Here is a 25,142-nt window from a genome sequence, read left to right on the forward strand (position 1 = left end):
GCCTAGGAAAACCCTGGCTAAATAGGAAAGGGTTAAATGAAATTGAGAATGGCTGCTTTGTTGTTAATTTACACTCATTGTGACCTGAGAACTGCGTGATCTGTGTGAGACTCTCAACCACTTCAGTTAATTTCAGTTGGTGTTTTGCACGCCAGCTTCCTGGTAGATTGTGTCCTTTTTATTTTTAGTAATAATGGTTTTTAAAGTGACAGTTGAAATAAGGTAGTTGTTGTAGTATTATTTCACCATGTCATCTTGCTTGTAAGGGTTAAGACATAGGGAAGTATTTTCAAAGTAAACAGGTATTGTTGGAAAACCCATTTTAAATATTCTCAGAAAATCAGTTCATAAATCTTCTTTGGCAATGTTGTTCCTCTGGGTTACTAGTAACTATTTAATGCTTTCCTGGGATTATCTGATTTTTTTTTTAAGAAAACATTCTGTTAAAAGCAAGCCATCAACTTCAGACTTCATGTTTGTTTCCAGTAATCCCTCTGGGTTCCACGTAGACCCAGGAGATATTCTGGGAAAATAAAATTCAGGGCTGCACCTCACTGCTCAGATAAAAGGCAAGGAGAAGCAGAAATAGTAGAGAACTAGAAGGCATGACAATAACTTTACTTATTTGTCTTCTACTAAATGAGTAGCTGACAAAGTCCAGCACACAGGTAGTCCTTAAATTACAAACATTCATTTAATCACTGTTTGAAGTGACAATGGCATTGGAAAAAAATGACTTATTTTACACACTTACGACCATTGCAGCCAGTGGTGGGTTTCAAAAAATTTTCGAACCTACTCTGTGGGTGTGGCCTCCTTTGTGGGAGTGGCTTGCCGGCCATGTGACCCGGTGGGAGTGGCTTGCTGGCCATGTGTTTTCTTTCTCTCTCTCTCTTGCTCTCTCTCTCCTTTTGTCTCTCTGTCCCTTTTTCATTTTTTTCTTTCATCTCTCACTTTTTCTTTCTTTTTTTCTTTAATTCTTTCTTCCTTTCTTTCTCTTTCTCTCTCTGTGTGAGTCTGTCTGTGTGTGTGTATTTGTGTGTGTGTGTGTCAGTGGTGGGTTTCAAAAATTTTGGCAACCTCTTCTGTAAGTGTGGCCTGCTTTCTGGTGGAACCTCTTCTAACCGGTTCGGTAGATTTGACAAACTGGTTCTACCGAACTGGTAGGCACCCACCTCTGATTGCAGCATCCTCATGGTTATGTGATCAAATGCTTGGCAACTGACTCATATTTATGATGGTTTCAGTGTCCTGGAGTTATGTGATCACCTTTTGTGACCTTCTGACAAGCACAGTCAATGCGGAAGTCAGATTCATTTAACCACCATGTTACTAATTTAACAACGACAGTGATTCACTTAACAACTGTGGGAAGAAAGGTCACAATTATAAAAGTATGAATTTTAACGACAATAAACTTGCCCTGGGAGGAACCCCCATGGTGCAGTAGTTAAAGTGCACTATTGTAGGCAAACCTTGCCCACAGCCTGAAGCTCGATTTTGACGGGGCTCAAAATTGACACAGCCTTCCATCCTTTTGAGGTTGGTAAAATGAGGATCCAGATTCTCGGGGGCAATATGCTGCCTTTGTAAACTGCCTTAAGAGTGCTGTAAAGCACAATAAAGCGGTATATAAACGTAAGTGCTATTGCTAGTGCTATAGTACTTTTATTTTTTGAGGGATCTCTATGACTTGTATGCACATAAGTGGATAAGTGCAGGAAAAGCATTTCCTAGGAGAGCAACTGTAGAGCAGTTGTGAAAAAAAGTCTGAATAAATGCAGGCTCATTAATGGTGAGCTTGGTGTGTACAGGTTTTTTGCTCAGTCCAAAAAGAAAATAAGGAAAAGTGTTGGCTATTCACAATTAAACCTAGATGTATAATGTAATGTAAATGTGAACTAGCCTTGAAAATCCTGCAGGTATTTAAGCTAAATAAGCCTAAATAAAGCCCATATATTTTAAAAATACATTACTTTAGAGCATGCAGTGCATGCATGCATGATGTTTAGGCTAAATTGAGCATGGGATGTGAACAGTTATGGGCTGTGTCTCTTTCTTGTCTATGTTGCTTAAATTGCCAGTGGATATGGGAAATATATTACTTATTTGAACAAGTCTCTAGAAGATTAGCATGATGGAAGGAAGCATAAATTTAATACCTTTTTTCCCTCCTGAGATACATTTTCTGGACAGAGATACATAGCCTTTTTTATGAAGGAATGTTTGATGATATAAGTCCTTGCTATATACTCTGAAATGAAATAGTTCCCCCAGAAGTTTACTACCTAAGTGGGAACTAGGCCTATGATTTGGTTACTCATGAAATAGTAGTCATAATGTTTGAGAGGTAATGGGATTTTGAAATGTTGAACTGTAAATCTGTAAGGTCTGTGGGTATAATCTCTTTTTGGCTTGCAGGCTGAGGAAGAATCCTCTATGCCTGAACAAATTAATTTCTATAATGTCTAATTTCTACCTGGGAAAGCAGGTAAAGAACCTACTATATGATAGGAACTAAAGAATATTTGACAGCAAAGGTCTAAGAACTCTGGATGATAGCTGTCTATCATTCTTCTGTAGAAGAATGTTCCTGTAGGACAGTGATGGCTAACCATTTTGTCACCGCATGCCATGCACACCCATAATGCAATGCACATGCAACCCCCCCCCTGCACGCCCTACCGCTGCGCATGCATCCGAGTCTCCTGCCTGCGCCCTGCCTGCTGCGCAGGCATGGCAGAGACCCAAAAACCAGTTGGCCGGAGGGAGGCGTACACACATATGTGGTGGTGCTGAGCTGGGGCGACAGCTCACGTGCCCGCAGAGAGGCCTCTGTGTGCCACCTATGGCACATGTGCCATAGGTTCGCTATCATGGTTGTAAGAGGTGACCAGGTTGAGCCTGAGGCAGGAGTCAAGCAGGTAATCAGTTTGGAGTCCCTTCGCACCCACAAGAGATCTAAATCCAGCCCTCCTTGAATTCTGTTGACTCTTATCCACTACCAATTTGCCTTGACTGTTAGTAGTTCAGATTCTTGTTTAGAGATAGCATGAAATAATCTTATGCTCTTTTTGAACAATTCTGGCTCCTGGTTTCTTGCAATGACAGTTCCGTCCTGATCCATTGATCTTAAAAATAATGGCAGACCTTAGGAAAATAAAAGTCTTGGGGATCTGTCTTGGATTTCATTGGTCCATGTCCATGTTGTCTCCTATGCTGCCTGGCCTTCACCACTGGGAATATTACCCAATTTGGGCTCTTTTGATATTAAAAATATTGCCTATATTGTCTTGTCAATATTGTATCTGAATTGTTCATGAGTGCTGCATGGTTACTACATGCAAAACATACTGTTGTAGTTTGCTAATCCTTTAATGAGGAACGCTGGGCACAAGATAAGGTATTAGTCTAACAATGACCCCCAATACACAACACCACAGTTAATTGCATCCTGTTAGTCCACAACTACTTATTACTAAATAATTTGACTTCTGGCAGCTTTGCTTGCCACTATTAAGAAAACAAACACAAGACACCACCAAAAGTTTGCTTTACGATAAGCCTTGTTTGTGTTTCTGAGTGGGCTGACATTCTGACAGTTAAACGAAATGTTCTTTATATAGTAAGTAATAAATAATACCTTGTCTTGTTTTTCTGCTTTTATATTTCCTGTTCAGTTTATTTAGCTAAATAGGCACGGTAAAAGTGTTAACTGTGGTAGCAAAAGCAGAGTGACATGGCAACTATTTTTATCAGAATGTTGGTATTCATCAGTGCTTTTTCTACTAATGAACATGTCTACTAAAGTTGATGGGTTTGGGGTGTTTTTTAAAAAAAATTATTATAGATACTATGGTCTGGAAATTTTGTGGTTCCGTTCTTAAACAACATTCATTGTTTTTAAAAAGTGTATTTTTAATATATACATTCTGCCTTTGACTCATTTTTTTGACTATCACAGTGAACTAGTTAAACCTTTTGAGTTTTATTGATTAATTTGTACAAGCTGATTATAGTAGTTTGTAGAAAAGTGAGAGCATTGAAAGATCACTTAGTTCTGTGAATAAAAAAAATGATTCACACGGAGTATTTGCAGTTTTGGACTAAGATTATAACGTAACTCCTATTTTTCCACACATACCTACCTATTACTGTAGGAAGATTTCTCCCTGATAGGCAAAATAGTGACTGTTCCAAGGCTAGTAGAACATGTAATTGTATATCTAAGTTTGAGTCAGCAGGTTAAAAACGAATTGTGTTTATTTTGAATCTTTTTTTGTTTTATCTGTGATGGAAAGGACTTAGTTCAGGGGTGAAATCAACTTACCTTCGCTACTGGTTTGCAAATGTGAGCTCACCTTGCACACATGAACCACCTCCACACATGCGCAGGTCCTTCTGCGCACGCGCAGAGTGTAAAAAACGGGATATGATGACATCTGGGTGGGTGGGTGGGCGGAGCCTCTGACTGCCGCCGCTATTGGTTCGCCCGAACTGGATAGAACCGTCTGAATTGCACCACTGACTTAGTTGATGTGTTCATGTGTACTTGATACAATAGGACTTTGCTCTTTTTAAAATCTTGTTGCAATATCTAGTGACGAGATTCCAATTTGAATAAAATGTTTTCTATGTGGCAAGTTTGTGTACCTGGGTACAACAACTTATATCTTGTACCACTGCAGCTTATTGTGAGAATTATGCAGCTTAAAATTCAAGAAGGAGGCAAGAATAAAAGTGAATTGCAGCTAGGTATAAAACATAAAACTTATATATTTAGTTAATATATAAAGAATTTAACAAAATGAAATACAAGCTGGTGTGATAATCCTCAACTTACAACCATTCATTTAGTGACCTTTTGAAGTTACAACAGCACTGAAAAAGTGATCAGTTTTCACACTTATGACCATTGCAGCATTCCCATGGTCATGTGATCAAAATTCAGACACTTGGCAAGCCCCATGTACTTTTTGAGTGATTGATGGAGGCACTTTGTGTGTTCAAGTGACAAAGGTCAAAGAGAGAGCCATCCAATTGGTACCTGATGTGTACTCCTACTCCAGACCTAGACAGCACATGGCAACTTGCAAAATGAAGAACAGTTTGAATAGGATTAGCACACAACCTGTTTTACTCTGTTGGAAATAGCAAATGCAGCTGATGTATCCTTGTTGTAAATAACCTATTTTATCATTCTGTTGTGGAGTAGCTGAATCTGTTGTGGTCTCTTCTGGTCAAAAACTACACTGCACCCCTGGGAGGTTCCTTTCTGAGACAGTAACTAGTCTGTTCAGGAGACTCTGGGCAAAGATCTTGCCTGCTATGGACATCAATGAGATACCTGTAAAGTTTCCACAATCTGATTTGCCTCCTTTATTTTAATAGAGAGCTACAGTGAGACCATCCCAGAAGTCATCAGGCATCCTCTTGGTGGATCAAATGTCTTCTAAGATGTCTTGAAAAGCCTATAGGGTATTTGAGTTCTATGCTTTGTAGATCTCAGCAGGAAAACTACCCTTTCCAGTTGCTTTAATTGAGTTGATCTGTGAGATTGCTTTCTTGATCTCATCAGTAGAGTGTGGCAGATGTTGGGCATCCAAATAGGCAGATGAGGAATCTGCTGTAAGACATCAGGACTGCCCTTTGAGTAGGGTGAAAAAATGTTCAGTCCAGTGATGTTCCAGGCCTTTCTGTCTTTCATCAGGCAAGTCCCATCAGATGACAGCAAAGGGAAGCATCCTGATTTAGAAGGACCATCAACTGTCTTTAAGGGGCTGCAGAACTCTCTGGTGGCCTGTATGTCTACACAATGTTCCACCTGCTCAGCCTTCCTCTGCCATAACTCGTCTTGCATTTCTGGCAGTTTTCTCTGTGTTTTGGATTGCAGGTGCTTATACTTGTCTCTCTTTGAGACAGATGATGAATCATTCTGCCAGTCTGCATAGGCCTTGTTTTTGGCCTGGAGGGCTGCTGAAATGAACTTGCGGTATTCATCAGACCACTTTTGATGTATCCAGGTTTTTCAGCCCATGCACCGTTGTTGCAACCTGTATGATGTCATCTTTAGACTGTGTCCATTTTTCAGAACAGGTTTCCTAGACGTCGTAAATTGCCAGAGAGATTTTCATTAAGTACATATTAAAGCGCTGGCCTGGGTTTTGTAGTCTGTCGATGTTGAATGATTTTATGACAGCCCTTGGTTCGCATTTTTTACAATGTAAAGGAGATATGTGTAGGTTGACGACTGGTGCTGGACTAACCTGTGCTGTCCATAATTCAAGACCTCATTGTGGGTAATGTTGACATCTTTACGATTATGCTAATTTACTAAGCCACAGTCAGGTAGGTGCCAGTGTTTGGCCTTGGGATCCATCCAGGTAGTTTGCAAGTCTGAACATTGTGTTAATGATGCACAGGTTGTACTCCACATATTTGCTTAGAAACAGAGGTCGCCGCTATTTAATTTTCCTACCTCATGTCTCCTAAGGACTCCATCCCAGTTATTGCTGGATTTTCTCAGACAGATATTGAGAAAGGAATCTCTTGCTATGGTACATGTCCTTCTGTTATCAAGATTTATCTTCATATTGGCAAAAGTTATATGCATGACCATGTATTGAGGTACATTTAAACTATTATGGATATAAATATTTGGAGGCCAAGTTTGATATTGGAGATCTGTTCTGACCCCCTCCTCCATCCAGTAACGAAAGCCGAGACACGCTTAATGAGAATGTCCTTTACTAACAAGACCAGACTCTCAGTGGCTGAAAGCCAAGTAAACAAACAGATAAGGACCTTGGCAGCAAGGCCGACAAACCTTGACAGCAATTCAGACAAACTCTGGCAGCAATCCAGCCTGCCAAGTTTGTGTCTCTTTAGTCAAAGTATTGACTTCTGCGTGGCACAAGCAGTCTTTTTTATAGTCTGGAGAGGAGCCTAATGACCATTAGCTGAGCGTAATTACCTCCTGTAATTACGTAGTTGTTCTTGACGCCGAGTAGCTCTTCGATGGCGTGCATCCTGGAACAACTCACTGTTGGTTTCTGGATCACTCTCCCTTGTCTCCTCCCCACTGATCCAAGGCCCAGGTGCCACCTGGTGGCCAACCAGTTTCTCTGCGCCGTGCTCGGAGTCGGAACCCTGTCCAGGGTCCTCCACATCCTCCAGGGCTGACTCATAGGGCCCCTTGCTGTCGGAGTCTGGTGGCAGCTCCAATGGCTTCTGCTGGGCCACAACAGAGATCCAAGTGTCTTTTTTGGGGAGGGTCATTATAGCATGTACAGTTACGTAAACCTATTTATAACAATGGTCTACACACAACTAAGAAAAGCTTAATAAATAATATATTCTTTACTATTTACTTTATTTTTAGTTCATTTACGATAAGCCTTCATAAATGAATGCATCATTGTGTGTCATTATACTTTATGAACCATATTATTAAGTGATTCCTTGGTTAAGTTCACTGCAATCCTTTGCATTCTTGTTGAGAATAAATTTTCAAGTGGCGCAATGATAGAAATACTGTTGATTCAGTTTTCCTGTCAAAAGCAGAGAGTGTTTTTATACCACACTGCCTAAGCCACTTGGCAGATGTATGATTAATTAGCGAGTGCTGGCAATTGTTTGTTTGCATTTTAAATCGCCAACTAGATGAGGTACAACTATGACAGTTGATGCAGTAATATTGGATTATGTGCCAAAGCAATGCAAAGATAATTATTTTTTTAGAATAATATTTGGCCATAAATGTGTCCATAGTCTGTTTTATAACTGAGTACTCACTTTAAGAGAATTACAGATACCTGTATTTTCCTCTTCTTTGATATATCTATAAACGGCTGAAGTGAAATAATTGGGACTAAAGTTAACTATTAACTCACTGAATCACTGCTTTGGAAGTCATACCTTGCAATCTGATGATGTTCACAAAATAAGCATGTTTTTGGACAAAATAAATATATGGGTCGTCCCCCCCCCCCATATTTCCCTTTTATGAAGCCTTTAAAAGAAATTGGATAGGTTTAGAGTTGGTGGAATATTACCTATTTTATAGAATCCCTTCACATAGGAGTAATTTTATGCTCAGTAGCTTGCCAAGCAAAACTATAAGCTTATAAGCACAGTTGTTTCAGGAAGCTACTGTGCAAAAATACTGTCTACTATTGGCTGTTATTTGCACATTAGCCATTTTTCTGTATTGATAAAGCTGCTCATTCAAGTGGGAATTGGGCATTTAGTAATAAATCCTTCATGAACTGCTCCAAGAGAAATAGCATTGGTTGTGTTTTCACTGCCAGTGCTACATAGTTCTTTGTAAGCTTCCTGTGTTTTAGACTTCAATTGATTGCATAGGCTGTTTTACTTAAAATAGAATGCAGGTGGCCAACTAATGAAATCAGAAAAGTGTAAGTGTAAGTGTTTTTAATCACATAAGGTTCACTGAACTGTATGGTAGTTATTAAGGTTTCTCCTAAGAAAATAATTAGTGTTGAATAAAAATGTTGCCATAATAATTCCCAGTTGACAATATCGAGAGTTCAGAATTTTAGATCAGTAGCAACATGGAAAGTTCAATTATTTCAAAGCCAAAGCTCTGTCTGTTTTATAATTAAGCATGTACTGATCCTAAATTCATCCTTCTCTCTTCTCTTTGCATTTACTGTTAAAACAAAATCTGCATCTATTACAGGACCATGTTTTCATACTTTAGATCTTCTGATATTGTCCCAAAGAAATGAAAATGAGTAATTTCATCTATAAAAGAAAAATACTGTAGTTATTTTTGTAGACCGTACGATCCTATCCACAATTGGGTGCCTATTCTTAAAAAGAACCCCATAAATATGAACCAGTTGCCAACCATCTGGATTTTAAGCACATGACTATGGGGATGCTGCAATGGTTGTGTGAAAAATGATCATAAGTCACTTTTTTTCAGTGCCATTGTAACTTTGAACAGTCATTAAATGAATGATTTCTATATATGAGTTCCTGACATTCACCCTTTTGCTCACCACACTTTAATAATCTTTTGGTAACATATTATAGTTTTATACAGAAACTTCTTAGTTAAAACTGTGGATCTAATAAAGCAGGTGTGTTTTCTTTACATTCTGCGGAGCTAATAGAGTAATGAATGCAAGTATATTTTCATATGTAACAACAATCTCTATAATAATAGTACTTGTGAATTCTATAGGTTATCCCTTTTATAAATACCAAGAATCTAATTTTCTGGACCTGCAATAACTTTTTCTATTAGGTTGATGGGTATAGGTGTTATTATGCAGAACATTTATCCTAAAATTAAATTCTGGATCTTTTCTGTATTCACATATGTAATTTGAAGTTTCACCCTTCAGAGTTATCTCAGGAATATATCCTGAAGATATGTTCTTCTCTTTCATCATCAGACCATTGTTGATTCCTGGTTGATATTCTTATAATAGAACAAGAAACTTTCTCTAGGAGATGAACAGGCTGAGCCCGAGGGCGGAGTTAAACGTGTAATCAGTTTGGAATTGCTGCACAGCCAAAAGAGACCCAAATCTATCTCCCCATGATTTCCATTGACTGTTATTTAGCATTAATTTGATTTGACCATTAGTAAACCAGAGTCTTCTGCATAGGTACCGTGTAATAAACTTTGAGTGCTTTGAACTCAACTCCTCTTTCTGATTACTTGCACCTGATACCTTCAGCATACCTGCAATTATGGCCCACCACATTGTTCTGTAGGATATCACCTAAGATCCACGCTCCAAATTTCCACTTCTTCAAAGCCTGGATTAAGAGTGATCTCCATGTGCTCTGAACACATAATTCTTTGTTATATTTTTGCCTTCCTAAAATCCCAGGAAAAGCAAATGCTGCTTAGCCCCTGCGATCTTCCCTTGCTCAGAGGTGAATGTTTTCAATAAAGGAGAATGTTTATAGCTCAGGGTTGAAATGAGGGGTTCTTGGTGCTCTCAGAACTTGGTCATTTCATTAACAAAACTATGTAACACCATCAGTGGTGGGTTCCCTTTTTTTTTACTACCAGTTCGCTCATGTGCACGCATGTGCAAAAGCCTCCAGGTGGGTGTGCAGAGCCTCCTGCCCGCGCCACTACCAGTTCATTCAATCCGGACCGAACCAGGAGCAACCCACCTCTGAACACCATCAGTGCTAGTGTTCTAACACTGATGATGTAACCTAGTTTGGGTAAGGAAAGAAAACAGAGCACCAAGGATCCCTGATTATTTTCAGTCTGCAGCTGAACAGACAGAATGATTGCAGGAGAAGGGAACTCTGTCTGTCTATTGCCTTTATTGTTTTTTACAAATAACTCAAGGTGGAGAAAATATCTAATCTTCCTTCCTTTTCCTATTTTCCCTACAACAACAGTCATGTGAGGTGAGGTCAGCTGAGAGAGAAGGACTGGCCCAAAGTCATCCAGCTGCCTTTCATAGGTTAATCAGGACTTGAATTCAAGGTCTCCCACTTTCTAGCTTCGTGCCTTAAACACTACTTTTCTTTACCATGGATGCCTTTTTTTGGCCACAGACCATGGCCATGGACCATGTTGCCATCAAGTAATCTTGACTTAACTCAAGATTTAAATCATAAAATTTCTTCAAGCCTTCTCAGCCCCCCTGTGATGACATTGTGGCCTCTCAGAGGTCCATGGACCATAGGTTGAGAACCAGTGCATTAGACCAAACTGGCTTGCCATGCCTTAGCACAGGACAAATATGGAGAGTATTGAAGGAAAATCATGGAGCTAGTTTCAACTTCTCAATCTTGCTTTTACTTCAGTGAAGTTACATTACTATTGCTAAAAGGTAGGATGACATCTGTATTGAATACAGATGTCATCCTACTATGTGTTGTGAAGTGAAATAATGTTCCATGACTATCATGAAACATTGATCCAGTGAAAAATGGTTTGTTTGCTTTTTAATTGGTATGGGCTGGAACGAGATGAGTGGGTTTGAATTAAGGTGTTGTTTGCAATATTTAGGTATTGAGTAAATCTATACTAATTGTGTAGAACGTTGATAGAAGAGAGTACTCTTTTATTGGATTATTAATATTAGATTTACATTTTCAGATATGTGGCTCAGATTTGAAAATGAACAGATTCCACTGGTGGCCACAAAGAAAATTAGCCAATTTAGCCAATAACTAAGCAAGTTTACATAATCTAAGACAGTAGTCCCCAAGTTTTCCATCTTGGTGGCCCAGGCTGCTGGGGGATGGGATGGGTGGGTGGGTGGCAGGCGCACCTGCACAGCTCCACTTATGTGAGCGACGGATATGGTCACCCGCCCTTGCACGAATAGAGCTTCGTGTGCGAGCAGAGGATGCTTGCACTTGTGCATGAAGCTCCACTCGTGTAAACAGAGGTTGCTCACACAAATGGAGTTTCTCATGTGATCGCAAGTGCCCTCTGCTCGTGCAAGCGGAGCTTTGCACCTGGGTGAACTTACCTATCTCTCCCATGGCCCGATTTCAAACAGGCTGTGGCCTGGTAGTGGGCTGCAGCCAGGCGGTTAGGGACCTCTAAGAGTCTGTACATTTTAATGATTTTGTAAAAATAATCCATTGTTTTAAACATTAATATGTGCTTTAAATAAAACCAAAGTGATTTTAAACAATTACTTTAACATTTTTATATTAATAAAATAAAAAAGAGAATTATAAAAATAACGGTGAGCCAATATTTTTGTAGAAATCATTTTCTTAAGAGCATTTTAATAAGTAAAAGCATTATATCATAAGGTCATATCTTGCAAAATATAGTCTGCCTTGGGTCAATTAATATAACAGTAAATTTAATCCAGTAGAATTTTTAATAAGTTATCTTGATTTGGCATATCTGAAATCTCTTGTAAATTAAGAGACCTAGAATCTAATTAGTTGGAAAATAAGGAATTCATCCCCTATTTAGATTACAAATGTACATTAGCACATTCAACTCTTATTTGATTTTTATGATCACAGTAAATTAATAATATGGACCATCAAAAATTGGAAATAGCAAGGTAAGCTTTGTGCTACATTATTGATACTAGAATGAAGTGTATAACTGAGATCAATTAATTGATTAAAATATATTTTGACTTATTATGAGCTCCAACACAAATAGTAGGAATATATGTAATTAAAATGCCTATTGACATCTTGGTCATATTAATTCCATAGGGAATTGAACTATCCAACACATTACTGCTAATGGAGAATTATTCATATTTTGTAGATATAAAACTACTGTTCCAAAAACCATCTATTTGTTACTGTTATATATCATTGCAGGAAGACATAGATGATTCAGGTTATTTTTTTGAGATTAAATGAATCAATCCAAAAAGCAGTACTAGTTCATATGTTGTAATTTTATGCTGTAATGATTCCCTTGTGATTAGAAGTCACCTCACTTATTAATTTTGTTTTTGAAGATTCATTCATTTTTGTCACCGTTCACGTAATTTTGGATTACTGCACTAGTGGTGTGAAAAATGATGAAAAGACAGAGGAAAGGGGCATTGTTATGTGCTTAGAAATGTTGACCGTACAAGGATGGAAGGATACCTGTTGTACATGTAATATCACTCTTTCTCAAACCAACTCAGCTTGTTTGTTGTTGTGGGGAAACTAGGAGGAGTATTGTCTGTGCTTTCCACCTTGAGTAATTTATAAAGATAACTAGCTGAATACCCATGCTCCGCTACGAAACTATGTGATCGGGCTTGATAAATCGACACTTACAGCTTGAAAATTAATGAGTATGTCCTGGCCAGCAGATGGCACTGTGCAAGGCGCCTCTGATTGGCCAGGACGCGCCTGCCAGCTGGAGGAAGAAACCGGGCTTTCGCATTGGTTTCCCGTCTTGACAGCTCCTGGTATAAATAGCTGTCAGACGGGGGTTTGTTTGTCTTGCCTGTTCTAGTGTTGAATAAAAGGTTCTTGTTACTGTTAACTGGTCTCCTCAGTCTGTGTCCCTCAGAACTTAAAAGAGTAGTTATGATCGGCCTCTCCTCTCCCCTTCTTTCCCTTAGACTTGCCCCATGGAAGCCTCCCCTATCCTATCCTATCCTATCCTATCCTATCCTATCCTATCCTATCCTATCCTATCCTATCCTATCCTATCCTATAATATGCCCTTCTCTCCCTCAGGCTTGCCCCACAGAATCCTCCTCTATCCTATCCCCTTCTCTCCCTCAGGCTCCTCTCCAAACTCCCAGCCAACAGGCCAGATGAGTCATGTGCTGGCCACACCCACATCCAAGTGACATTTGGAACAGAGCTATTTTCAGTTGGGAGAGGGAGTAGAACATCTAACTCCTTAGCGTCAGATAATCCTTTCTAAGTGAGTACCTAGAAGCCAAGAGGAACACATGTGCCACGTTTCAAGTTTGTAGCCTTTGCGATTCTGGAGATTTTGTGTTGCAGTGTGAGTGGTTTTTGCTTTTATATATATAGATAAATGTGATATATAAATAAATAAAATAAATTCATTAATACAATACATTGAATGTATGTACTAAATATTAAAATGGATTGGCATATATGTAACAGAATAATAACTTGTGCAACCTAATTCCCACTTTAAAGTCTCTCCCCCCCCCCCATTCTAAGCCAGTTCTTTAAATTGGATTTACTAGTTCACTTTCTGGTTTGCCAGTCATATACATTTGAGCTTCATTGTCTTTTCTATCAAAAAATACTATGAGCTTTCAGTCACCAAAACACATTGCTGAAATATGGATTTTGCATCCTGGTAAATGGATGTATTAGTCCCTGAAGTTTCAACATGCTCCTGGAAGCAACAGATATTCCTTAATGTGTCTTTGTATCTCATTTTACTTATTTATTAAAAATTAATATTTTTATATTTATTTTAAAAAGGGTGGACTTCACTGGGGCTTATTTTGGGGGGGTAGGGCTTATATTAGACTCACACTTAAAATCAGTCTAGGGCTTATTTTTTGGGTAGGTCTTGTTAAGTATTGTATATAGTGTATAGTTGTCAGTTGAAATTCTCATTTCAGAGAGAAGAGCCAAGGTGGCGCAGTGGTTAAATGCAGCACTGCAGGCTACTGCTAGATCAGCAGGTCAGCGGTTCAAATCTCACCGGCTCAGGGTTGACTCAGCCTTCCATCCTTCCGAGGTGGGTAAAATGAGGACCCAGATTGTTGGGGGCAATATGCTGACTCTCTGTAAACCGCTTAGAGAGGCCTGAAAGGCCTATGAAGCGGTATATAAGTCTACTGCTATTGCTATTGCTATTGCTATTCTGGTTCTCTGTTGAAGCGGGAAAATACTCTTTCCTGATTGGATGTTTGGCTGAACAGTTTCATATAAACGGAGCTGTGTCAGCCAGGGAGTTCAGTTGCCTCACAGGCAGTATTAAATAAAGAGTTGTTAGAAATCCCTCTGGCCTTGCCCAGAACTTAACAGGTCTTATTTTTGGAAAAACACGATAGTGCTGTATCTGTAACTTTTAAACAATTGTAGGTTTTATTCCTCAGACTAAATGTTTATTCCTCAAGAAGTAACACTTTTAAGGACTTGTAGAAGAATGTTAAGTATCTTCACAGTTGTTCGCCCTCTACAAACATATTGATTATTCCAACCCTTTTGAAGGTGGGTGGTCATTTTATTGTCTCCCAATGCTGTTATGAAAAAAAAAACTTGTTATATTGTGAGAACTGACAATATAATACAGTTGTCACTTTGGAAGCATGACCTATAAGACTTCATCTTTACAACAGCAAGCAATATTTGAGATACTAATTTAACACCTGTTCTAAAGCTGCCCATTAAATATGCAGAAATGTTATGTGCTTAATTTTCACAATTCACTTCCTCTTGAGTAAATAAATCTTCATTATAACAATGATCTTCACATGGTTGCCTGATCACGTTACCAGCATTTTCTCCTGAGTCAATAGGTGTTTTCTCTTCCTGAAAGGTTCAGCATGATCTGTGAGATGTATGGTGTAATTTTTTCACCCAGTCTGGAGTGGTTCCACCACAAAACCGCGTTCAACTAAACCGCGCTCGACGAAACCGCGTAGCTGACGTCATCAACAGGGCGACAACAGCACGGAGACAGAAGCACGCTGTAAACGCTAAACCTAAAATTAACCCCTAAACCTAAACCTAACCCCCCTAAACCTAATCCTAAACCTAACCCTAAACCTAACCCTTAACCTAACCCTAAACCTAACCCTAAACTTAACCCTTAACCTAACCCTAACCCTAAACTTAACCCTTAACCTAACCCTAACCCTAACCCTAACCCTAAACCTAACCCTAAACCTAACCCTTAACCTAACCCTAAACCTAACCCTAAACCTAACCCTTACCTTAAGTTGAATCGGCTTGCTTTCAAAGCGCTATTTAAAGCGCCCTTCTTTCTCAGCGCTCGCTGTTGTCGCCCTGTTGATGACGTCAGTGACGCGGTTTAATCGGGCGCGGCTTAGTTGAGCGCGGTTTTGATGGGTCACGGTCTGGAGTTAGGAGCAATCTGAATCTTCCTACTGTTCAGGTCTTATGTGATCCATGTTGTCCTTTTGGAAAGTAGGAGTGTTTTATGTGTTCTTTCTATCCAACTCTGGAAACCAAGAGTTGTATACTCATATAGCAAAACTGGGTTGGCATTTCAAAATGAATCATGTTTCCAAGATCTATAAACCATAAACAATTATTGTGTGTTATATGCCTTAGCTGCCAGGGCTGTTATGGATAGAGTTGGAAGTAGGTTTGCCATTTTGTTATATAATTGCACAGTGCTGGCCTTTTTTCATAATTCAATTAATAATTAAAAGGTGCCTTGGAAAGTTACCAAAGAATAAATATCTTTATGCATTTGTCAATTTCATTGACTCATCATGCTTTATTAATACCAATTGTTTTCCTCTTTTACTTCTGACAGTTTCTTGTTCGTCCCCAAATCAGGAATTTACAATTATATTGCAATGTACATTGGATATGGGTAGATTTTGCTATTAATTTATTTAAAACATGCATAATTTTTCATTTCGTTCATAAAGGTTCTTCAGCATTAGTTTTAAGCAGTAGCACTAAAAATGAAATAGAACAAGAATGAGATATATATCAGAATTGTCAAACGTCAAATCAATTTAAAAGGCAAAAACTTCAGCCCCAAAGAATAAAGAAAAAGGAAAAATCTACAATGCATTGAAATGCAAATTGGAGGGCACTCTTTCCACCTCCTGGGAAAGTGAATTATATGCTTAGTCATTGGAACAGAAAAGACACTGTCCAATTATGCAGACATCTAGCAGCTATTGAAGATAGGGCATTACTACAACTGGCAAGCAGGTTTTTAAATTGGCCTATAACTGAACTGATAGTGAGTACAGGACGAACCAAATCAGTGTTACTATTGAAACAGAGGTTTCCAGCAGAAACTTGGCATATCAGTTTTTGTTCGGGAGTCATCTCAGAGCCTTCTCCAAAGGCAGCTTGATACTGCCTTATCTAAATTAAATGTGGTTGATGCATGAATGACGTTTACAAGATGGACAGAAATCAGAGTGATAAAAAAACAATCTTTCAAGAGAACTGCTTTTTCATGAGACACAATTATATGTACTTTTCCTAAATTGCCTCTGTTTGTTAGTCCACACGCAGTTTTAATGTCAATGACTCTGGCCCATCAGATAAGAACCATGGCCCATGGAAAAATGTGACTATGGGATCCCTGGTGGTCTCTGAGCTTGCTTGTTTTCCTGCAGACATTTCATTACCAAACTAGGCAACGTAATCAGTGCATTGAGGATGTTATACCTAGTTTGGTAATAAAACATCTGCAAGAAAACAATGAAGATCAGAGACAATCAGGGACCCCACAGTTCAATCCTGGACTACAATTATTCTATCAAATCATGATTGGAATATAAGAAGTATAAATGAAATGTAGCATGAATCAAACAAATGAAAAGAAATAAAACTACTTGTCAGGTGCAAGGATATAAGAGATCTGAATGAAGATTTAGATCTGAAGATTCCACAATAGAGAGATAATATTTAGAAGTTCAAGGATGAAGCACAAACACCTCCCTAATTCACTGGGATATAAGAAGGAAGAAGGGATAGCAAATCGGACGTACAGGATTCTATCATAGTCAATCGAAATAAATGTAGTATTTACCCTTCTAGTGGAATTGATTTTTTTGTCTACTCTATCTGGTACGGCTGACACATTAATAAATACATGCAGGAAAACAATGTTGTTTTCATTATGAATGAAAGTGTTAAAATGTATGTCATGCATCTTTCTGTGTGAAGCTCAGATTTTCCGGAGCGAGGGACAGGAGGCTCCAGTGGATGGTATTGACATGTCCATTTGGCCACGAGACTGGGATGAAGCTAAAGACACACCTCTGTGCTCCACCCTTTCTTCTCCACTTCAACTCAGTCCGGCTAAAAGACGAGACATATTTTAACTTCTCCTGCGATTTCTATCTCTACTGGAACCTCCTTGCCTCTGCAGCCACCGTAGCTAGCTCTCTGCTCTAACCTGTAAGTAGCTCTGTGTGGTTTTCCTTTCTAACCACCAGGGAGTGTTACTTTGTATCCTTGGGATCGGAGAGAGCGCTGAGGTCGCGGCAGCCATTTACGGCTTTGCCAAGCACGTGGCGTCGATCCCTAGGGGTTTTATGCGATCGGGAGGCTAGAGGCTAGGGGTACCCAGCCCAGAGCCCGCCCCATCGCACCAATCTACTGGAAATGGCTTTGGCGGCTGGATTCGAGCCGCGGAGAGCATGGATTGCTGGGAAGAGCGTGAAGAAGTTTTTGGTTTTTGTTCTGAACTGTGAGCGTGCTGTGGAGCGGAGGAGAGCGCACAAAGTGACCCGGGCCAAAGCAAGCCTTGGCGGCAGCCCCCAAACATACCATTCTCGATGCTGAGGCAGGGGCTTTCCAGAAGGGGAGAAAGCAGCATTCATCCAGTTTTCTCCTTAACTGTTGCAGCGGAAGAGAGGGAGAGTCAGGAGGATGCGCAAGGAGGGTGAATAGTTTTTTCTTTATTTTCCTTATTCCCCCATGTGGCTAAGATGGCGGAGGAAGCAGGGGGGTCTCCTTCTCCCCCATGCTCCCCTGGGGAGGGACCTTCAACCTGGCAACAACCCACTGCTTCTGCCAGGGCCCTTAAGGTTGCAAACCCCCGCCCCTCTCATGCCACCCAGAGGGACGAACTGAGGAGGCACATGGCTTTCTCAAAGACCTTTTCCAGAGCTGAAAAACTGAGGGCCTTGCAAGGTAGGCTTAGTGCTTCTCCCCGCCGTTCCAGATCCCCATTAGGGGGTGAGTTCCAGCCTGGACTCCCTCCAGATTCCCCACGGAGATTTTTGGGGGAAAGGTCTCCTTCCCCCCCCCTTTCCCTGGACCAGGATTTGGACTTGGAAGATTCCTGTGCCCACATGTATCCTAGGGAGGATCAGGCCTTGCTCAAGTCCAGTCTAGCACCCCAAGCTGCGGTAGCTCAGGAACCAGAGAATTCCGGTGGCCCTTTCGAGGGGGAGGTGGGCGCCCCTACTGCCGGGGCAAATAGGTCAAACCTGACCCCACCCATTGGTGGTCACCTGGTTCTCTTCCCTGAGGCCTGTCCGAGAATTTCCTCTGATGCCTGGGTAATCAGCACTGCCTCACACGGGTTTCTGCTAGAGTTCCTCTCCATCCCCCCCAACCACTTTCGCACATTTCCCCCGGCGCAAAATCTAGACAAATGCAGGTGGATGCGTCAGACCATTAAGCATCTGCTTGACATCGCCGTGATAGAACCGGTCCCCTCGGACCAGGTGGGCCGGCGGTTCTAATCAAATCTGTTCCTCGTGCCAAAAACTTCGGGGAGTTAGAGAGCTATTCTCGACTTGAAGCTCTTGAACCAACATCTTGTGTACCGCAGGTTCAAGATGGCCTCGCTTAAATCCATTCTAGCAGCCATACGGGAAGGGGATTACATGGCTTCTATAGATATCATGGAGGCTTATCTCCATATTCCCATTATCCCATGCCACAGGCAGTACCTGCGGTTCTCCTACCTGGGCTGCCACTTCCAATACAGGGTCCTTCCCTTTGGGTTATCCTCTGCAACTAGGTCATTCATCAAGGTACTGGCGGTGGTGGCAGCCTACCTAAGGGGCTTTCCCATTAGAGTACATTGCTACCTGGATGATGTCCTCATCCAGGGGGCATCCCTGGGTCAGACAAGGGTGGACCTCTGGCAGGTCATGGACACCCTTCATGGGCTGGGGTTCTCCTTCAACTTCGAAAAGAGTTCCCTCAGCCCGTCAGGTAGAATTCTCCATTTAGGAGCGGTCATAGATGCCCGTACAGGAAAGGTTTTTCTCTCCCCGGGCCAGGCACTGCACACCGAAGCAATGTCACTGGGCAGTTGGGCAGAGAGACATCTGCGGTCGATCCGGGCGGAGCACATCACGAGTATCAACAACCATCAGGCCAACTGGTTCAGTCGAGAGAGGGTGGACAACGGAGAGTGGAGCCTGTCCCAGGAGCTGTTCCAGAGCATCTGCCGGAGGTTTGGATGGCCAGTAGTGGACCTCTTCACCACTCCAATGCCGGCTGGTGACTCCCCGGGGGAGAGCCTTTTCTGTCGCAGCTCCAGCCCTTTGGAACGATCTCCCCGTGGAGATCCGGACCCTTACTACCCTCCCGGCCTTCCGCAAAGCCGTTAAGTCCTGGCTGCTCCAGCAGGCCGGGGGGCTCTCGAAATATCCAACCCCTCGGAAATTGTGACTGTTGTATATTTTAATATGTTGTTTTGTCTATTGTCCCCCTCCCTTGTTTTATTGTAAGCCGCCTGGAGTCCTTCGGGAGTGGGCGGCATACAAAATCAATAAAACTATAAAACTATAACTATAACTCCAGCCAACACCCAGCTTCTGCGGTTCTTCTCTCGGCTCCCAGTTCGGGGAACAGAAGGAGTCGACGCCCTTCGCGCAAGAGGGCCAAGGGGACTTCTGTACCCTTTTCCTCCCTCCCTCTCCTTCCTGGGGTAGTTCAGAAGCTAGTCAGGGAGCAGGGAGAGCTGATCCTGCAGTGTGCTGCAGCTGTCAAAAAAGCCAACACAGTTCTAGGCTGCATTAACAGAAGGATATAATTTCTCCAATTTTTCACCCTGTGGAGTTAGAAGTTGCTGTTACAGTGACACAAATGGATCAGAACAAAGAAGCCTGGAAAATATCCACAAAGAGATTGGTCTGCTTGGAAATGTAACAATGATTCAGGATGGTCATTGTTCAGTGAGCATCTACTTAGAAAAAAAAGTGTTTTTCTTTTGAGCATGTGCTTTAAACATAAACCTGTTTGTATATTAACACAGCAAAGAAATTGATATAAATATGAAAGCATTATTGATTCTGTATGGTGGAAGATTGAGAGAATTAGTGAGGAATGAAAACGTGATGAAAAGTCCTGACTCTGAGAAAGACTGTCAAAAGTGGATATTGGGGGGAAAAATAGATAATGGAAGAAAAAGAGCTAAAGGAAACCTGATTAAAATTAGAACAATTGCAAAAAGAGAAAGTAAAATCTGTATATGAATATATTAATCTCTCAGCTGAATAAATGGAAGTATTGTAGACATAAAGAATGGGGAAAATGCTTAATATGCATGGAGTGAAATCTGTGCAGTTGCATTAATGTAAAAATAGTCAAAAAATAGCCAGATGATATAACAGTCAGATATATTCATTATTAGTTGAATGGCCATGCCGAGTGTATTCCCAAAACTAAATATTCCCTCCTTCTGTTTAAGTAACTTGGCTCAAGCATGTTCTTAGATTAAAATAAAATTCTAGATAGTGACAATCCCCTTTTTTTAATACAAATTTATTATTATCATTGAAAGAGGTTTTTGTCCCATGCTTTTTCAGTTCTTTATATTAATTTATTAAACCCTTGTCCTTGGCCCATTTGACCTCTAAAATAATATGTCAGCTAATAGCAGACAACAATTGGGGCACAATGCAGACAGAAATGGAGGCATATCAGTTTAATGCAGGCTGTTCTGTCGTCACTGCAGAAAACCGTAATTCTTGTCCGGAAGATGATCAATCTGACTTCGTGACAGCTGCTCTTACTGGCAATGATTTTCCTGGCCTTTGTAGCTGTTTACTGCTATTCTCACACATCTACATAGGGGGAAGCTTCCTATAAATATAACCAGAAAAGTATAGGACAGATGTGATGCACTTTTGTGAACATGCATTTCCAAAAGAGTATGACAGTACCACTACCACAGAAAGGAATAGTAATTCTGTGTACTCCTAATCCCAACAGGGGTACACACCCACTCCTCACGTAGTGATTGGGCGATAACACAACAATAAAAATATTCACTTTCTGACTGATGGACTCACTTAGACCAAATTTCATGCATCTAGCAACAGTGTACAATGGCGTGACAGCCATGCTGGAATAGCTGTACAAGAGTCATTTATCTGAATAAGATGCAGGAGCTGGTGATTTTTGCATTCCATTTTTTTTCATTTTCATTTTTCCTTTATTTGTATGCCGCCCTTTTCCCTGGGGGGACTCAGGGCGGCTCACAGTTAAAAAAAAAGGGGGGGGAAGGACAAACAGTTCCAACATACAGACAATATAACATATTAAAAAACACAACAGCCACACAATTCGAATGGGGTTAGAGTCTTAACCCCAGGCCAGCCGGGACAGCCAGATCTTTAGGGCGGCGCGGAAGGACTGGAGGGTGGTGAGGGTCCGAATCTCCATGGGGAGTTCGTTCCAGAGGGTCGGAGCAGCCACCGAGAAGGCTCTCCTCCAGGTAGTTGCCAGTCTGCACTGGCTAGATGATGGAATTCGGAGGAGGCCTAATCTATGCGATCGTATCGGTCTAGTGGAGGTAATTGGCAGTAGGCGGTCTCTCAAGTACCCAGGTCCTGTACCATGAAGGGCTTTGTAGGTGATAAGTAGCACCTTGAATCGCACTCGGAGATCAACAGGCAGCCAGTGCAGCTCGCGGAGGATAGGTGTTACGTGGGTGAACCGAGGTGCACCCACGATCGCTCGCGCGGCCGCATTCTGGACCAGCTGAAGTCGCCGAATGCTCTTCAAGGGCAGCCCCATGTAGAGCACATTGCAGTATTCCAGCCTAGAGGTCACAAGGGCACGAGTGACTGTTGTGAGGGCCTCCCGGTTCAGGTAGGGACGCAACTGGTGCACCAGGCGAACCTGGGCAAATGTCCCCCTGGTCACAGCTGACAAATGATGTTTGAAAGTCAGCTGTGGGTCCCTCTCCCTCCCTTCCTCCCTCTCGCTTTCTCTTCTTGCTTAGTGACTATTTCACAACTGGCCAATGGAAGAAGACTCGGTCTCTAAGAGAGGAGTGGATTTATAGCAAATTGTATAAAAGGTGTGAAGGAGGGAAAGACTGTAGTAGATAGATTATAAAATCCCAGGCCCAGTGCTTGTTTGTTTTTAACAAAGTTATCTTTGCTGTAAAAATTGAATTAGGAAAAAAAAATGATCAGAAATATATCAACTAATAATTTGATTCTCAGCGTTAAATAATACTGAGCATATACCTGACAGATCAAAGACAACACTTTGATAATTTTGTTCTGTTACTTTTCTTCCACATATATCAGTGGTGGGTTTCAAAAAAATTTCGAACCTACTCTGTGGGTGTGGCCTCCTTTGTGGGAGTGGCTTGCCGGCCATGTGATCTGGTGGGAGTGGCTTGCTGGCCATGTGTTCTCTCTCTCTCTCTCTCTCTCTCTCTCTCTCTCTCTCTCTTTCCTTCCTTTTGTCTCTCTGTCCCTTTTTCCTTTTTTTCTTTCATCTCTCTCTCACTTTTTCTTCTTTCTTTCTTTCTTTCTTTCTTTCTTTCTTTCTTTCTTTCTTTCTTTCTTTCTTCCTTCCTTTCTTTCTCTTTCTCCCTCTGTGTGAGTCTCTGTGTGTGTGTGTGTGGTGGTGGGTTTCAAAATTTTTTGGAACCTCTTCTGTAGGTGTGGCCTGCTTTCTGGTGGAACCTCTTCTAACCGGTTCGGTAGATTTGACGAACCGGTTCTACAGAACAGGTGCAAACTGGTAGAAACCCACCTCTGACATATATCCTACAGTTGTACTGGAGCCCTAGCAATGTATTATCATAGTCTGCTAGTTCTAGAGTGTGTGTTGAAGCTTACATAATTCCTTATGAAGGCGTTCCCTAATGGCTTGAACTATAGAAACCTACTTAATTGTTTAAAGAAACCATTCTTTAAAAACATTCTGATTCAAAGGAACAGTGTCTTTGTTTGCCCTGAATTGCTAGGAGGCTTATGAGTAACTTCTGGGTCTGAAGTAGAACTCCTATTTTAATGAGTTGTTTGGCTGCGTATCAATTTTGTAAGAATAACATTTGTTATTAGCTGAAGCAAAAGGAGTCTCTCTGTCGGTAAAATTTAATACAACCAGTTCTTAGAATATACATAGATATATACACACTTAATGCTAATGTCTTTTAATGGCTATACATTTAGGGAAGACAATTCATTTTTCTTTTTTGAAGAAATGTGTTGCAGTGTTTTAATTTTTTCTCTGCCTGGTGCAACGATGACATTAGAACTTCTAGCTTGCATTGTTTTCTTTAAAAGCTACAGAAAAAGGAAGATTGGCAAGAGAATAGCAGCAGTATCATTTGCAACATTCATAGGCAAATGTAGAAATGTTAGCAAGATAATGCATTTTGGGACTCACTGTCTTATTTTCTAAAAAAAAATTCCATAAATTATCCTGCATCACTAGACACTAGTAATTTAGGATAATGAAAAGAAAAAGTCTTCGGTTGTAAGTCAAGGACTAAACTGTATGTCGCTGTGACTCTTAAGCTGTAGGCTGGAAAGTGAATTCATGGTGTTTTCATCACTATAGTATATAGGACCAGTCTTCTTTATATATGTTAGTGGAAATAATTTTTCAGAACAATAATGGTTTTCTCTCCTTCTCCCCCTTCCCCAATTTTCTAGACCAAATAAATGCTGTTTATGAGTTGTCAGAGAATTTGGCCAATTATATTTTGTTCCATTTCCAGTCTGTGTAGTCTGCTTCCTACTGATGTTGTCATAAAAGTCTATTCAATTTGGCTCGAATCCTTTAAAGAAGCTATATTGCTTTTAGAGGTTGATTCGAAACTCTACAGGGGACAGACCTTTTAAGTGACTTCTGAAATTTGACTTTTACGTTTTTTTGCAACATTAGCGTATCAGTGCTTAGTTGTTTCCTAAAAACATGAATTTGGATTTGCAGTAAGGCAGATTCATAATGCTTTATTCCTAGAAGAGAATGTGGCTACAAAAATCTCGGATTTAAAAGCAGGCTTTTGAAAAGTTTGATTGTCACTATCCTCTCTATTCAGTTTTCCCCACAGTCATGCATTTCAACTTTCCATTTTCTGCTTGCTTTTTAGGTTGCTGAAGGACACTCAATTTTTTGTAGTTTGGTTGAAATGGAAAGAATCCAAGGCAAAGGCTGTCCCTTCTCCTAACTACTACTAAGGCATTTACTCAAAAGTTCATAACTGCTGTTAAGAGGATAGTGCTAGTGCCCAGGATGATGAGGGGAAACTATATATATACATATATATAATGTTGCAATTGTGCTGATAAATAAATAAAGAGAGACTAGTATAGATTTAGCTCTCATCAGCTAGCCATACCCTTACTGGGAATCGAATATGTGTGTGTGTGTGTGTATGTATGTGTGTGTATATATATATATATATATATATATATATATATATATATATATATATATATATATATGTGTGTGTGTGTGTGTGTGTGTGTGTGTGTGTGTGTGTGTGTGTGTTTTATTTGTGCTGATAAATAAATAAAGGGAGACTAGTATAGATCTATTTCAAGCTATTTAGCTCTCATCAGCTAGCCATACCCTTACTGAGATTCGAACCTGAGCTATATTACATATTAGGCAGACGTCTTAGCCATTAAGCCACAGCCTTTATTTATTTATCAGCACAAATAAAACACAAATATAACAAAGGCAACAGTAAAAATATTGGGTTTCTGTCGTGATGGACTCTTGTGACGAGCCGATTCACAGAGAATGGAAACAGTTAGCTTCCACCCATAATT

Source organism: Thamnophis elegans, chromosome 8 (assembly GCF_009769535.1).
Source record: "Thamnophis elegans isolate rThaEle1 chromosome 8, rThaEle1.pri, whole genome shotgun sequence".
Taxonomy (NCBI): domain Eukaryota; kingdom Metazoa; phylum Chordata; class Lepidosauria; order Squamata; family Colubridae; genus Thamnophis; species Thamnophis elegans.